Raw genomic sequence first — 13,187 nt, 5'->3', positions numbered from 1 at the left:
GGATTACTGACAAATAGGACTTAGAGGCTTTGACTCTCATTTAACTCTACTTTTTTGGGAACAGGTACATGCATCATTTCTCTTTTATGATAGGCAGCTTTAATGTTGAACTCCAATTTTTAAAAGGTCTTTAAATAAATATGTACTGTTTCAACGTTGTATTAACCCTAGTGATGTCAGCAACTATGACCAAATTAATAACCATAATTATCAGAGACTTTTAGAACTTTTGATCCAGAAATGGCATTGGAACAATTTATGTAGCTAAACAGCTTTAAAATATTGTTTATATCCCACAAGAACAACTCATAAAAGATATTAGCATATTTTAATTAACACGTTTTAGTAGGAAAATTATATTTAAATGACATTTTGTTATCCTCCTAACAGCTTTACAAATAATTTTCAGACACATTTGAATCCCTGCCCAGAGGGTTTTATTAGCATAAAACAACCAAATAATTTAGCAACATTTATAAAAAGTTTTGTGTGACCATCCAAATTTCTAAAGCTCTGATTTTGGGTTCCGTAGTACATGTATAATCAGTATAGGAGAGGAACACAAAGTCGCCTTTCTACAACTGTCTCTACTTTATAGATAGTGACCAACAAGAAGACCTCTACCTGCAGGGCAGACCAGTGGCTTGCTGCCGCTGGCTTACACTGGCCTTGAGAGTGGATTCTGTGCCTCTCTTCCCCACTCCGTATTTAGTGGCTTCACATGGATAGTCTGAAATCTGCCACAGTGGGAGTATTGACACCATGGAAACTGACAAAAGCTAGGAATAGGACTTTATTTTTTATTTTTTAATTTTAATAAATTTTTCATTTTATTCAAAGTTGGTATAGAATTGCCAACATTTCCATAAAATAATTACTATGCTTCCATTGCAGGAAAAAATACCACAGAAAGGAATGTACTTTGCAAAAAATTGTAGTTCATCTTAAGTTTCCAAATACTTTTGAAGTCTAATGCAGCAGCTGGCAAAATAACACACAGTACACAAAGAACAGTGTATTTTACAGAGTCAGTAATGAAAATGGACAGCTCTTCAGCAGATGTGCTTCATTTTTTTCATTTTTTAAACAATAACACTTTGAAACACACATAAAACCAAGATCATACATGTCCGAAGAAATTCTGGCCCTGGCTTTTGCCCTGGCTGCCCTCTCTCCCCCAGATAGTCATAGTCTCACTTCCTCACGTCAGGTCAGAGCCCAGAACAGCACTCCCTCCCACCACTTTCTTCTTTCATGCTGCATTTCATTCACAGCTCACCACTGCCTCATTTTACTTTATGGATTTGTGTTTATTGTCTGCCTTGTCCACTAAAGTGCCAGTACCATGAGGCAGAGACTTGACATGTCTTGCTCACCACTGTATTCCCAGCAACCCAAACAGTGCCCAGCACATCATAGGTGCTCAGTAAGTACTTTTATATAAATGAACAAATGAATAATAACAGCAGTTGCTTTGCAGATGAAGGGCTGGAATAGGGAGAGCTGGAGGCTTTTCCTTCCTTCCTTCCTTCCTTCCTTGACACTGTCACTCTGTCGCCCAGGCTAAGACTTTATTATCTGTGGAAATACAGAGGCCCACTAGGCATGCAGGCTTCTCCCTGGGACCTGTAACATATTTTTTGGTTGTCTAGGATTTGCTGGGGACAGCCCTTGTCTCTATGATTCCTGTGGACTTTACTACTGAAATAAACTCTTTTTCTGGGGCTGATAATACTGGAAGTTTCCATGTTGCACGTGCAGTTAGTACCTGCACTGAGGTAGGTGAGACACCTCTACCTGGGGCCATTAGTATCACTGTAGCCCAGGCCTTCCAACTGTCCACCTCAGCAAGAGGCGGTCTCTTCAAAGATACTGCCTCACCCCCAGCCTGTCCAGGGGTAGAGCTTAGCCAATCCCTAGACATTTCCCCCTGAGCCAGCATCCTCCTCCTCCTGCTGTTCTCAGGCCCACCTTCTGTTTTGCCAGAGTTGGTCTTGCTTCTCTGGTCTCTGTAAGTGCTCCTTGCTGCTTGGCAAGGTCTCTCCCAGGTCCTGCTGTCTGAGGTCCAGATTCTCACACATTTTAATAATATGTACTTTTTCTTTAATACCATCCCTTTACCTCACACCCTACTTACACTCAAGGAAGGACAGGAAGAACAATTCAGCCCCCCTCCACCACTTTCTCTGTTCAGAAGACACATGAACTGTGGCCACAAGCCAACGCCCTACATTAGCCTAACCATAGTTTTCCCCTAATACTTGAAACTATGACAAGTTCTTAGCAGAATGCCAGATGTTTTTGCCCCAGGTTACAAAGGCCATTATTTCCTAAATAAAATTGAGCCTGAATCGAAAAACTCATTTAACTCTTTAGTGACATTTTATTTATGCCATTATATTAAAATAATTTAGTGTCTGTGTGAGCTATGGAGCCACCTGATAATGAAATTTCTATTTAACATTTTCCTTCCCGCATTTAGCCCATATATTATACTGAATTGCCAGGTTCAGAGAGCAAACAGAAGTTTAAATAAGAAATTACTTTCTGATTGCTGGCAAGATGGCCAAATAGGAACAGCTCCGGTTTGCAGCTCCCAGCGACATCGACACAGAGGGTGGGTGATTTCTGAATTTCCAACTGAGGTAACTGGTCATCTTATTGGGACTGGTTAGACAGTGGGTGCAGCCCATGGAGGGCGAGCTGAAGCAGGGTAGGGCATTGCCTCACCCAGGAAGCGCAAGGGGTCGGGGACCTCCCTCCCCTAGCCAAGGGACGCCCTGAGAAACTGTGCTGTGAGGAACGGTGCACTCCGGACAAGATACTGCGCTTTTCCCATGGTCTTCGCAACCCCCAGAACAGGAGATTCCCTCCGGTGCCAACACCACCAGGGCCCTGGGTTTCAAGCACAAAACTGGGCGACCATTTGGGCAGACACCAAGCTAACTGCAGGAGGGTTTTTTTTTGTTTTTTTTCATACCCCAGTGGCGCCTGGAACACCATCAAGACAGAACCATTCACAGGGAGCCAAGTGATCTGGCTCAGTGTGTCCCACCCCCACAGGGCCCAGCAAGCTAAGATCCATTGGCTTGAAATTCTCGCTGCTAGCACAGCAGTCTGAGGTGGACCTGGGATGCTAGAGTTTGGTAGGGGGAGGGACCAAACTCAGTTTGGTCCACCATTGCTGAGGCTTGAGTAGGCAGTTTTACCCTCAAAGTGTAAACAAAGCCATGGGAAGTTTGACAGGGCGGAGCACACCGCAGCTCAGCAAGGCCACTGTGGCCAGACTACCTCTCTAGATTTCTCTTCTCTGGGCAGGGCATCTCTGAAAAAAAAGGCAGCAGCCCCAATCAGGGGCTTATGGATAAACCCCCATCTCCCTGGAACAGAGCACCTAGGGGAAGGGGCAGCTGTGGGCGCAGCTTCAGCAGACTTAAATGTCCCTGCCTGAGGGCTCTGAAGACAGCAGCAGATCTCCCAGCACAGAGTTCGAGCTCTGCTAAGGGTCAGACTGCCTCCTCGAGTGGGTCTCTGACCCCCATGTCTCCTGACTGGGAGACACCTCCCAGTAGGGACTGACAGACACATCATACAGGACAGCTCCAGCTGGCATCTGGTGAGTGCCCCTCTGGGACGAAGCTTTCAGAGGAAGGAACAGGCAGCAATCTTTGCTGTTCTGCAGCCTCTGCTGGTGATACCAGGCAAACAGGGTCTGGAGTGGACCTCCAGCAAATTCCAGCAGACCTGCAGCAGAGGGTCCTGACTGTTAGAAGGAAAACTAACAGAAAGGAATAGCAACAACATCAACAAAAAGGATGTCCACTTAGAAACCCCATCCGAAGGTCACCAACATCAAAGACCAAAGGTGGATAAATCCACGAAGATGGGGAGAAACCAGTGCAAAAAGGCTGAAAATTCCAAAAACCAGAACGCCTCTTCTCCTTCAAAGGATCACAACTCCTTGCCAGCAAGGGAACAAAAGTGGATGCAGAATGAGTTTGATGAACTGACAGAAGTAGGCTTCAGAGGGTGGCTAAAAACAAACTCCTCCGAGCTAAAGGTGCATGTTCTAACCCAATTCAAGGAAGCTAACGATCTTGAAAAAAAGTTAGAGGAAGTGCTAACTAGCATAACCAGTTTAGAGAAGAACATAAATGACCTGATGGAGCTGAAAACACAGCACAAGAACTTTGTGAAGCGTACACAAGTATCAATAGCTGAATCAATCAAGCGGAAGAAAGGATATCAGAGATTGAAGATCATCTCAATGAAATAAAGCAAGAAGACGAGATTAGAGAAAAAGGAATGAAAAAGGAACGAACAAAGTCTCGAAGAAATATGGTACTATGTGAAAAGACCAAATCTACGTTTGATTGGTGTACCTGAAAGTGACAGGGAGAATGGAAACAAGTTGGAAAACACTCTTCAGGATATTATCCAGGAGAACTTCCCCAGCCTAGCAAGAGAGGCCAACATTCAAATTCAGGAAATACAGAGACCAGAGATTCTCCTCAAGAAGAGCAACCCCACGACACATAATCCTCAGATTCACCAAAGTTGAAATGAAGGAAAAATGTTAAGGGCAGCCAGAGAGAAAGGTCAGGTTACCCACAAAAGGAAGCCCATCAGACTAACAGCTGATCTCTCTGCAGAAACCCTACAAGCCAGAAGAGAGTGGGAACCAATATTCAACATTCTTAAAGAAAACAATTTTCTTTTCTTTTTTGAGACGCCTCAGCCTCCCAAGTAGCTGGGATTACAGGCACACACCATCATGCCCAGCTAATTTTTTGTACTTTTATAGAGACGGGGTTTCACCGTGTTGGCCTGACTGGTCTCGAACTCCTGACCTCAGGTGATCCGCCTGCCTCAGCCTCCCAAAATGCCGGGATTACAGGCGTGAGCCACCGCGCCCGGCCAAAGAAAACATTTTCAACCCAGAATTTCATATTCAGCCAAACTAACCTTCATAAGTGAAAGGGAAATGAAATCCTTTACAGACAAGCAAATGCTGAGAGATTTTGTCAGCACCAGACCTGCCTTACAAGGACTCCTGAAGGAAGCACTAAACCTGGAAAGGAACAACCTGTACCAGCAACTGCAAAAGCATACCAAATTGTAAAGATTATCAAGACTATGAAGAAACTGCATCAACTAACGGGCAAAATAATCAGCTAGCATAATAATGACAGAATCAAATTCACACATAACAATATTAACCTTAAGTGTAAAAAGGCTAAATGCCCCAATTAAAAGACACAGACTGGTAAACTGGATAGAGTCAACACCCACCGGTGTGCTGTATTCAGGAGACCCATCTCATGTGCAAAGACACACATAGGCTCAAAATAAAGGGATGGAGGAATATTTACTAAGCAAATAGAAGGCAAAAAAAAAGCAGGGGTTGCAATCCTGGTCTCTGGTAAAACAGACTTTAAACCACCAAAGATCAAAAGAGACAAACAAGGGCATGACATAATGCTAAAGGGATCAATGCAGCAAGAAGAGCTAACTATCCTAAATATATATGCACCCAATACAGGAGCACCCAGATTCATAAAGCAAGTTCTCAGATACCTACAAAGAGACTTAGACTCCCACACAATAACAATGGGAGACTTTAACACCCCACTGCCAATATTAGATCAACAAGACAGAAAATTAACAAGGATATTCAGAACTTGAACTCAGTTCTGGACCAAGCGGACCTAACAGACATTTACAGAACTCTCCACCCCAAATCAACAGAATGTACATTCTTCTTAGCACCACATCGCACTTATTCTAAAAGTAATCACATAATTGGAAGTAAAACACTCCTCAGCAAATGCAAAAGAAGAGAAATCACAACAAACTGTCTCTCAGACCACAGTGCAATCAAATTAGAATGCAGGATTAAGAAATTCACTCAAAACCGCACAACTACATGAAAACTGAACAACCTGCTCCTGAATGACTACTGGGTAAACAACGAAATTAAGGCAGAAATAAATAAGTTCTTTGAAATCAATGAGAACAAAGACACAACATACCAGAATCTCTGGGACACATTTAAAGCAGTGTTTAGAGGGAAATTTATTACACTAAATGCCCACAAGACAAAGCAGGCAAGATCTAAAATCGACACCCTAGTATCAATATTAAAAGAACTAGAGAAGCAAGAGCAAAAAAATTCAAAAGCTAGCAGAAGACAAGAAATAACTAAGATCAGAGCAGAACTGAAGGAGATAGAGATACAAAAAAGTTAAAAAAAAATCAATGAATCCATGAGCTAGTTTTCTGAAAAGATCAACAAAACAGACCGCTAGCCAGACTAATAAACAAGAAAAGAGTGAAGAATCAAATACACGTAATAAAAAATGATACAGGGGATATCACCACTGATCCCACAGAAATACAAACTACCATAACAGAATACTATAAACACGTCTACGCAAATAAACTAGAAAATCTAGAAGAAATGGATACATTCCTGGACACACACACCCTCCCAAGTCTAAACCAGGAAGAAGTTGAATCCCTGAACAGACCAATAACAAGTTCTGAAACTGAGGCAGTAATTAATAGCCTACAAACCAAAAAAAGTCCAGGACCAGATGGATTCACAGCCAAATTCTACCACAGGTACAAAGAGGAGCTGCTTCCATTCCTTCTGGCACTATTCCAAACAATAGAAAAAGAGGGACTCCTCCCTAACTCATTTTATGAGGCCAGCATCATCCTGATACCAAAACCTGGCACAGATGCAACACAAAAAGAAAATTTCAGGCCAACATCCCTGATAAACATCGATGTGAATATCCTCAATGAAATATTGGCAAACTGAATCTAGCAGCACATCAAAAAGCTTATCCACCACGATCAAGTGGGCTTCATCCCTGGGATGCAAGGCTGGGTCAACATACCCAAATCAATAAACGTTAATCCATCACATAAACAGAACCAATGACAAAAACCACGATTATCTCAATAGATGCAGAAAAGGCCTTCAACAAAATTCAACACTCTTCATGCTAAAAACTCTCAATAAACTAGGTATTGATGGAATGTACCTCAAAATAATAACAGCGATTTATGACAAACCGACAGCCAATATCATACTGAATGGGCAAAAATGGGAAGCATTCCCTTTGAAAACTGGCACAAGACAAGGATGCCCTCTCTCACCACTCCTATTCAACATAGTATTGGAAGTTCTGGCCAGGACATTCAGGCAACAGAAATCAATAAAGGGTATTCAAATAGAAAAAAACGGTATTCAATTACTCTCAAATTTATTAAGAGTAATTGTCTCCCTTTGCAGATGACATGACCGTATATTTAGAAAACCCCATAGTCTCAGCCCAAAATCTCCTTAAGATGATAAGCAACATCAGCAAAGTCTGAGGATACAAAATCAATGTGCAAAAATCACAAGCATTCCTATACATCAATAACAGACAGAGAGCCAAATCATGAGTGAACTCCCATTCACAATTGCTACAAAGAGAATTAAATATCTAGGAATCCAACTTACAAGGGATGGGAAGGACCTCTTCAAGGAGAACTACAAACCACTGCTCAAGGAAATAAGAGAAGACACAAATAAATGGATAAACATTCCATGCTCATGGATAGGAAGAATCAATATCATGAAAATGGCCATACTGCCCAAGGTAATTTATAACTTCAATGCTATCCCCATCAAGATATCACTGACTTTCTTCACAGAATTGGAAAAAACTACTTTAAATTTCATATGGAACCAAAAAGGAGTCCACGTAGCCAAGACACTCCTAAGCAAAAAGAACAACACTGGAGGCATCATGCTACCTCACTTCAAACTATACTACAAGACCACAGTAACCAAAACAGCATGGTACTGGTACCAAAACAGACATATAGACCACTGGAACAGAACAGAGGCCTCAGAAATAACACCACACATCTACAACCATCTGATCTTTGACAAACCTGACAAAAACAAGCAAAGGGGAAAGGATTCCCTATTTAATAAATGGTGTTGGGAAAACTGGCTAGCCATATGCAGAAAACTGAGACTGGACCCCTTCATTACACCTTGTACAAAAATTAACTCAAGATGGATTTAAGACTTAAACGTAAGACCTAAAACCATAAAAAACCCTAAAAGAAAACCTAGGAAATACAATTCAGGACAACACCATTCATGGGCAAAGACTTCATGACTAAAACACCAAAAGCAATGGCAACAAAAGCCAAAATAGACAAATGGGATCTAATTAAACTAAAGAGCTTCTGCACAGCAAAAGAAACTTATCATCAGAGTGAACAGGCAACCTACAGAATGGGAGAAAATTTTTGCAATCTATCCATCTGACAAAGGGCTAATATCCAGAATCTACAAAGAACTTAAACAAGTTTACAAGGAAAAAACAACCCCATCAAAAAGTGGGCAAAGGATATGAACAGACACTTATCAAAAGAAGACATTTATGTAGCCAACAAACATATGAAAAAAAGCTCATCATCACTGGTCATTAGAGAAATGCAAATCAAAACCACAATGAGATACCATCTCACACCAGTAAGAATGGCGATCATTAAAAAGTCAGGAAACAACAGATGTTGGAGAGGATGTGGAGAAATAGAAATGTTTTTACACTGTTGGTAGGAGTGTAAATTCATTCAACCATTGTGGAAGACAGTGTGGCAATTCCTCAAGGATCTAGAACCAGAAATACTATTTAACCCAGCAATCCTATTACTAGGTATATACCCAAAGGATTATAAATTATTCTACTATAAATATACATGCACATGTATGTTTACTGTGGCATTATTCACAATAGCAAAGACTTGGAACCAACCCAAATGCCCATCAATGATAGACTGGATAAAGAAAATGTAGCACATATATACCATGGAATATTATACAGCCATAAAAAAGGATGAGTTCATGTCCTTTGCAGGGATATGGATGAAGCTGGAAACCACCATTCTCAGCAAACTAACACAAGAACAGAAAACCAAACACTACATATTCTCACTCATAAGTGGGAGCTGAACAATGAGAACCCATGGACACAAGGAGGAGAACATAACACATCAGGGCCTGTTGGGGGGTGGGGGACTAGGGGAAGGATAGCATTAGGAGAAATATCTAATGTAGATGATGGGTTGATGGGTGCAGCAAACTACCATGGCACGGGTATACCTATGTAACAAACCTGCATGTTCTGCACATGCACCCCAGAACTTAAAGTATAATAATAATAATAATAATAATAATAATAATAATAAATTACTTTCTGTATACCTACCTGACCAGTGGGTCTATGTCTGGGTAAGTATGAGCAACCACCAATCTCCTCTGTAAGTTCATTTCCCAATCTGCAAAATGTGAACCATAATGGTCCCCACCTGGCTAGACTAAGATCCAAAATACAGCTTGCACAGAGCAAACATCCAAACACATTCATCATAGTTTTCATTATTATTACTAATGTGGAAGTCCACATGTCCTCTTTCATCCAAATTTTATCTCACTTTGAGAACACAGGACCTTTCTGAGTTCAAAATAGAACTTAATTTTTCATCTCTTTTTTTCCTACCTAGAATGTTTGGGTTTTTGGTTTTGTTCTTTTGTTGTTTTAACTTTTATAAAGAGATAATATAAAGAGGCAACAAATTTATTAAGAGTAAATTTCATATTACTGTTTGGTGAAGGTCTAGCACAAATAGTAAAAGTTGTTTTGGACGCTCTCCATTCTGCTATTCTAGGGAGTGTTCCAACCATACTGAAGAAATGGCCATCTGAGAGGATGAGGAGAAGAATAATGGATTTAAGGTGGGAGAGAAATATGACCACAAAAAGGATTATATAAAAATGAGGCAAAATTGATCACCCTGGCACTGGGCTTGTTCCCCCTCTATGGGGTTTCCTCTTTTTCTTAGATCAAAAGAATTTGAAAGATTTTTGTAATCAGAGAGAACTTTGACAGCAGAATATGCAGTTACCAGTGGAGGGCGAGATGTTTCTATCTGAGGAACACACTTCATTATTAGCACTTTATCTAATATCCATGTTAGTATCCTGCACAGTCCAATGCGTTATGCTGTAAACATTTTAAATTTATCTACATATGTATTTACTGAGCAGTAAATAAAAAATAAATGGATATTAAAAAATGAGAGTTTCCCAGACATTTAAAACATGGATAGTAGCTTAAATTTTTTACATGTCCAATATGTCAGATTCTTGTAACTGTTTTAAAGCCCTTTAGGAATAAGTCTGAACAACACAATCGTTACAAAACAGATGCATACACCTACATTGTAACTGGTTATACAAGTGTCAATACCACGACTTAGAATTTTCTTTATCTTTTTACTCCAACAGGGAGATTTGCATCATGAAAGCCTGGAGAGTTTCTCAACTAAACTCTCAGCCTCCCAAATCTAAAACCATGGCATTCATCCACTTTCATTTGCCAAATTAGGATTCTTAATGATTTTAGAACTTTTTCTGTTTTAAAGCTGAAACCAGGATTATGAGCTCCTTTTATTTTATTGTAAATAATGCATTCTGTTACAGAGAAATTGAAGGCTCATGCTTCCTAAGCCTTTAAGCTACAAACACATTTGTCTGAATCTAATAATCCAGGTAAGGGGAATTGAAATTTACAATTACCCATGATAAAGAAATACCAATTAGCCAAGTGTAAACTGCTAGCACTGAGGCAGGAAAATAGGGTCTGGAGGCAGGGAATGTAAGGCGGATTCACACTTCAGCTATGACAGGAAATATCCTCTCCATAGGGCGTACACCAAATAAATAACTTTGTAACTTTACTTCATCCTCTATTTACATACTACATACCTCATGTAACCAACAGAATCCTCCAGAGGGTATTTAAACTCCCCAAACTTCTGTACCAGGGCCCTTGAGCCCCTATGCTCGGGCCCGCTCCCACACTGTGGAGTGTACTTTCATTTTCAATAAATCTCTTCATTCCTTCCTTGCTTTGTGCATTTTGTCCAATTCTTTGTTCAAGACGCCAAGAGCCTGGACACCCTCCACCGGTAACAGTATAATTGTGCTGGTGTCTCTCACAAAGGGCTCTTATTCACCCTCTGTTTTCTTTCATCTTTCTTCCCCCTAAACCAAGCTCTACTAAAAATATAATCGCTGATCTTAAAGGAGATTAGAATACAGAGATGTAGGATGGGCTACAGAACAACTCATGTCACCATTAAGACAGGGTTGCAACGTCACTATGTTATAGCTCCTGTCACCCTGGGTAGAACTGTCCCTCAATGGAACTTTGGATTTACACATATCTATCTTTAGCCCATAAAGGTCATCTTACCTGAACTCCTAACGAATCAACCTATTTGGAGCAGAAGGAAGGAACTATTGTCCAGGATGCAAATAGGCCATGTGTGCTTTTCAAAAACTAACAGAACAACCAGAAACTACCAAAATGAGCAGGATGGCAGGGTCTGGATGGATGCTGCTGCAGTGCAGGTCCCTCCACCAGATGGACCCAAAGAGAGCCTTTAAAGAGAGCCTTCACACTAATGGACCATTAGTGTGAGATAAACCACTCCTCTCCCATAGGGAGAACTGCAGCAGAACACAGGCTATGCTCAGATGTGCAGATGTATCATCTAAGGTTATTTACAAGAGCTAAAGAAGGTCCTCCTTTGGTGAGAGGATTCCAGAGTTATTCAATACATCATCATCAGTAGTGAAAGAACAGTGTACTTTAAGGGTGAACAACTCATACAGATGTTCTCAGGTATCAATGCAGATAGATGTTAAGAGCTTTTACTTTTAGAAAAAGACTACTGGAAAGGAAATTTTCAGGACAAAATGGAAAACCAGGCAAGGATCACCAGCTTGGAAGCAAATACACAACATGGAAGAAAAAGACCAGAATTAACAGAAAAAATGTCTCCAGAGGAAACAAATAATTAAGTGAACAGTTTAGAACTGGAAAAGAACATGCAGCATCTTCAGGGAGATTTAGGGAATATTTAATCCACAAAACAAAAACAGGATCCTATAAAAAAGAAACATCAGAGAACAACAAAGAGAACAACAACAATCAACAAAAATGGGATTGTCCACATGGAAAAAAAAATTAGTATAAGACCTGAAAAATGCAGTCAAGAAATTCTAAACAGGCAGGTGTGGTGGCTCACACCTGTGATCCCAGCACTTTGGGAGGCCGAGGCAGGCAGATCACCTGAAGTCAGGAATACAAGATCACCCTGGCCATCATGGTGAAACCCCATCTCTACAAAAAATACAAAAATTAGCCAGGTGTGGTGGGGTGCACCTGTAATCCCAGCTACTCGGAAGGCTGAGGCAGGAGAATCACTTTAACCCAGGAGGTGGAGATTGAGGTGAGCCAAGATTGTGCCACTGCACTCCAGCCTGGGCAACAGAGCGAGGCTCCATCTCAAAAAAAAAAAAAGAGAAGAAAGAAAAAAAGAAATTCTAAACATTATGGAGGATATGAGTTTTATGCAAAAAAAGAAAAGGAAATCTGGGCTGGAATATTATGAGAGGAAAACAAGCAAGGGTCGTTGAAGCGAGTTAGGAAGGTCCAATCTGACAAGAGTATTTGAAAAAGACAGTGCAGAGAAAATGGAAGGAAGGAAGTCATTAAGCACCACCAAACAAACAAATAAAACAGGGAACAATTTCCCAGAACAGAAGGCTATTGGGCTTCATATTAGAAGGCCTCAAGTGCCCACATGCTTACACCAAAAGCACGCAGGCTTAGAATAGGTTTTCCATGGTCCCAGCTGGTGTCAAGCCATTACCCCAAACTGGCCTCCTTTACTGTGTCTCCAAGGCCTCTCTGGGTTTTAAAATAGTATCTTACCACACATAGGAAATACAACAATAAGAAAATATTTTTAAAATATACCAAAACTCTAGTGCCACCCAACTGAAGGATGCCCTAGAGACACTGACAGACTATTTCAGAAAATTAGTCTTTCTTTTGGAAGACAAAATATTTTGGAAAACAGCACTTTAAGCAAATTTATGCTGAAAATAAACACATATACACATCCATATTTAGTTATCTGTATTATTCTAAAGTGCCTGCCTTGAAAAGATGTATGTGCAGAGGTCTGTGGGGAGAGGGTTGAGGGCAACAGTTTTTCTGAAATCCCCATGAAATGGAAAGTACCATGGAAAACAAATCACT

The 13,187-nt window shown here is 40.7% G+C and overlaps 2 long non-coding RNA genes across 2 annotated transcripts in view; one reads left to right on the top strand and one right to left on the bottom strand.

Moving 5' to 3' along the window:
* Nucleotides 1-13,187, top strand: part of LOC129534634 (uncharacterized) — a 55,574-nt gene that overhangs the window by 40,261 nt on the left and 2,126 nt on the right. The window lies entirely within an intron of this gene.
* The window catches only part of LOC109027686 (uncharacterized), a 71,187-nt gene that overhangs the window by 57,539 nt on the left and 461 nt on the right, over nt 1-13,187 (bottom strand). The gene's annotated exons all lie outside the window — the stretch shown is intronic.

This window comes from Gorilla gorilla, chromosome 6, assembly GCF_029281585.2.
Source record: "Gorilla gorilla gorilla isolate KB3781 chromosome 6, NHGRI_mGorGor1-v2.1_pri, whole genome shotgun sequence".
Lineage (NCBI taxonomy): Eukaryota > Metazoa > Chordata > Mammalia > Primates > Hominidae > Gorilla > Gorilla gorilla.
Note: the sequence above shows the minus strand (reverse complement) of the source record. Positions and strands in the feature narration are given on the sequence as shown.